Here is a 4,238-nt window from a genome sequence, read left to right as displayed (position 1 = left end):
TCTTTCTTTCTTTCTTTCTTTCTTTCCTCTCCACATAAGGTATCACATCCTTACCTGCCCATCCTTTGCCCAAAGAGAATGTAAATTTTCTCCAAAATTTTATTCAATATGAAACATATCTCTACAGTTTTTATTAAGGATGTTGACCACATCTATGACCAAATCCACCTCTAAATTGAAATTCTGTTGCTGACTCAGCCCCAGCCTAAGCCTCAGCCTTCTTGTCAGTACCAGGGAAGCAGCACTTTGTCTGTATGTGTCTCTGTCAGCTTCACCCCAAGTAAGCTGGGCAGGTCTCTCACCCTTCAGACCTCGAGGCCTTGGCCTTTCTGTCTCAGGATGACTTTTGCACAGCATGGCAGGCACAATCTCAGGGAGCAAGTGAAGGTAATCCTAGAGGTCCTGAATGCCCTCATTGGTGAAGTCCCAGTACAAATGCCTCCATGTGAACTGCTCCTTAACATAGCCACAAGACTGTAGAGATTTCATGGCCTTCATGAGATGGAGATTGGGCACATTCTTGTCTGTCAGCTCAGTGTGCTTTGGCATGTGGACATCCTTCTTGGCTACCATTACTCCCTCCTTAAAAAGGAGTTCATAGATGGCAATTCAGTTCTTCTTGGGCATCAACATCTCGGCGGCTGCGACAGTTGCTGCTCTAGACAGTGCCCGAGATAGAAAGGAAAGAGCATGCATGGCTGAGAATGTAAATTTTAATCTCTGAATGTACCGGCCGCGCCGACCTTCTGCCGGCTGTGCGCCGTACCCTCTCCTCCTATAAGGAGCAGGCTACCAGAGTCATACTCACTTCCGAGTCTTCAGTACTCAGCCGGATAAACACACAGAGACGAGCCATCGGGAGTCGCCAACACCAGAGCTTTATTCAGAGGCCATCACAGCAAGCCCAGGCAGCAAGGCCAGAGCAACAGAGCAGGAGCCAAGAGAGAGAGCACGTGATCTGACCACGCTCATTCCTAACTACCTACTTAGCCCCTCCTCCCCAGCCCGCTTACTAGCCAATGATTGTAGGGTCAGATACCGGAAGGGGCTGTCCGAGTTTAGCACACCAAGGGGGAGGGAGTGACGTAGGAGGCTAGGACCGGATACAGGGAGGAGGCATCTGGGATTAGTGCATAGACAGAGTACATGACCTAGGAAGTCAGACTCAGATACTGGGAGGAGGGGTCTGGGGTCAGTGCTACACAAAGGGACCCAGGAAGTCAAGAAGGTCACAAGAGGCGTCTGGGGATGATGTTGCATATAGGGAGGGGACTAAGCAAAGGGAACTCATTCCTCTGCCATCCCACTCCCACGTGGCACTGCCCCTTGCCTCAGGAGCACAAGCTCCACTACTTCCTTGTACCCAGCTTATCTCACATAGCACTGCCCACTGCCTCAGGGCTTCTCCGTACCCAGCCCATCCCAGTTCACCACGACTCCGCCTACCACAGCCCCTGCCTCGACTTCCAAAATACCCAGATTCTACCTTACTCTTGCCACAGCACCCAACTGGCAACTGCCAACATCAGACAGTCCCTCACAATTCCCCCTTTTTGTTTAATAGAGGGGTGGAGACGGGGTCTCCATACTAGGCCTTCGGTTCTGAGTGCCTCTATAGAACCTCTAAGAATCCTAAGAAAACCTCCTAATATAGTGGGTAGTAACAATAACAGTATAAATGCAAAAAGAGTTATAAATGCCCAATGGGTTACAAAGGAGGGGATGGGGAAAGACGTATGCTTAATCTAATCGCTAAGGTGATGAACAATATCATCAGTCTCGTGTTGGTGCCAAGTGTCAGATATGTTTTGTGCCAGTCTAATTAACACCCGCAAAGCCTGGAGTACAGAGGAAAGATTTGTAGCCTGGATCTGGGAAAGGGCACGGGTATCATTACATCAAATAGAAAAGAAAAGAAGAGTGTCATATATGCTTTGTGAAACAGTGTCGCAAGTGGCGTTATGGTTTAAGGGTGTTACACAAATGGATCAATATCAGCCATCACATGGCAACTGCTGTCTCAATTCCAGCCACATAAGTTCATTCCCAATGTCCTGAGTAGCCAATGCTTCTTTTTTGAATCTGCTCCTCCAGCTGCTGATCAATATCAGCCTGCACTTAGAGGGCTTGGGCGAATTTATTGGCCAGTTCCTCTATTTTTGAGGCAAGCAATTGCTGTCCACTATATAAGTCCTGTATCTGGAACTCCTTGAAGATGGATGCTGCCAACGCCAGTGCCCCCAGACATTCTCTCTTGTGTCCCAAGACACTGGAGCTGAGGCAACCTGTGGCAAAGTCCTCATCACGCAAAAAGTGAAAACAGTTTACTCAGTTTAGACATCCTAACTGTCTTTTCTTTCTGCTCTCTCTGAATTTTCTGTTGACTGTGTTTCTTCTCCCATCCTTGTTGTCTCTCCCGGGGCTTCTTCAACTCGTTTTGTTCTTCTTTCTGGTACCCAGCGGCTCTGGCCATCAGAATCTGTAAGACATAAATACCCCGGCCCTCTCCACAACACTACAGATGGGCCTTGCCAGTTTCCCTCATCGTCCTTCCAGAGGACTTTCTGGTTAAGGGATGGTGCATGTAGTGCTGTTTTTAAGGGGCCAGATGAATTACAAGTGGGTGGTGTTATTAGCTGTAGCATGCTAGGGGATAGGCCTGTGTCTCTATCTAGACAGAGAAAATTGTATGTATATAAAGCTTTATCCACATCTGCTTGGGTAGGCCACCGCCCTGAGCCCCGACCTCCTACTCCTCCTTTTTGTTTACTGAGGGTAGCTTTCAAGGTATGATGGGCTCGCTCAACAATAGCCTGACCTGTGGGGTTATAGGGGATCCCTGTAACATGCTTAATGCCAAAGGATGTAAAAAAGGCAGTCATTTGTGTAGATAAATAGGTAGGCCCGTTGTCAGTTTTAATGACATGAGGGATCCCCACAGAGGCAAAACAATGGTACAGATGCTTAATAACTGATGGGGTGTTCTCCTTACTGGATACAGTGGCCATTATAAATTTGGAAAAAGTATCAGTGCAGACATGGATAGTGACACGGCCAAGGTGAGTAACATCCATTTGCCATAAGTCATTGAGAAAAAGACCTCGTGGGTTAATCCCCTTACTGGATGGAGGGAGGAGAAAAGGAACACAGTGCACACATCGCCTCACAATTTGTCAAGCCTGTTCACAAGTTAAACCATACAGGTGTCTCAGGGAGCTCGCTGGTAGGTGTAAAAAATCATGGGCTTGTTCAGGAGGGGTGAGGACTGGCAGTAGAGAGCACTGTAAGGCACGATCCGCTACATCATTGCCCTCAAAAATGCCTCCTGAGGTGGACTGATGAGAATAAACATGGAGAATGTAGAGGGGGTTGTTTCGCTGCAACAAAATTTGCTGTAATTCCCTCAGGAGAGAGGATATGGTGGACTTATGAGGTTGGAGGACAGAGTCCTCTATGCATTTAAGAACCTTTACTGCATATAGACTATCAGAGATTATGTTTATAGGCTCAGGATATTTATGGCAAGCATGGAGGATGGCAAAGAGCTCATTTTTCTGGGTAGAGTCATGGGGGTTTCTAATACTGTTATTTCCTTGGAGGCCTCATGATAAATAGAGGCCTTATAGTTTTTTGTAGCATCAGTGAAAACATTTGAGCCTTGAACAGGTTCCCCCATAACCTTTTGTTGGGGTGGTACTAAGGTTATTTGCTCTAGCATAGGGAGAAGCAGGCAGGAGGAATGAGGACTTATCTCGGCCCATTGGGAGCAATGTGCCCAAGACCAATAGGTTTGCATAATGGCTTCTCACTGTCCAGGTTCAAAATTCGAGTAAAGTAAAGGTCGCTGTCCAGACAAGTGGACAGCCCTTTGTACTGCAGCTAAGGCTAGTTCCCCTAACATCTCATAATAATTTGGCAGTACCTTGTGAGCCTTCTTTGCATATACAAATTCTAATAATTTGGGACCTTGGTGTATAACACAAAAAGGACTCTGTTGATTGACCAAGGAGACCTCTATTCTACCTTTGGGGTCCCATCTGGCGGTCTGGGCCTGGGCAGCAAGTGAGAATATTTGGGACACTGCTGCCTTAGCAGCAGGAGTCCATGCCCGAGGGGAGTTTAAATCTGAATTTCCTTTTAAGATATCATATAAAGGCTGCATTACAGCAGGAGGAATGGGTGTGCGGGCCCTGAGCCATTGGATCTGTCCCACTAACTTTTGGAAGTGATTCAAGGTG

The 4,238-nt window shown here is 47.2% G+C and overlaps 1 pseudogene; it reads right to left on the bottom strand.

Moving 5' to 3' along the window:
- Nucleotides 1-133: 133 nt before the first annotated feature.
- On the bottom strand, nucleotides 134-633 carry LOC114025846 (annotated as a pseudogene).
- Between the last annotated feature and the right edge of the window lie 3,605 nt (nucleotides 634-4,238).

This window comes from Vombatus ursinus, unplaced genomic scaffold (genome assembly GCF_900497805.2).
Source record: "Vombatus ursinus unplaced genomic scaffold, bare-nosed wombat genome assembly UNPS02014832.1, whole genome shotgun sequence".
In the NCBI taxonomy this organism is placed as follows: Eukaryota; Metazoa; Chordata; class Mammalia; order Diprotodontia; family Vombatidae; genus Vombatus; species Vombatus ursinus.
Note: the sequence above shows the minus strand (reverse complement) of the source record. Positions and strands in the feature narration are given on the sequence as shown.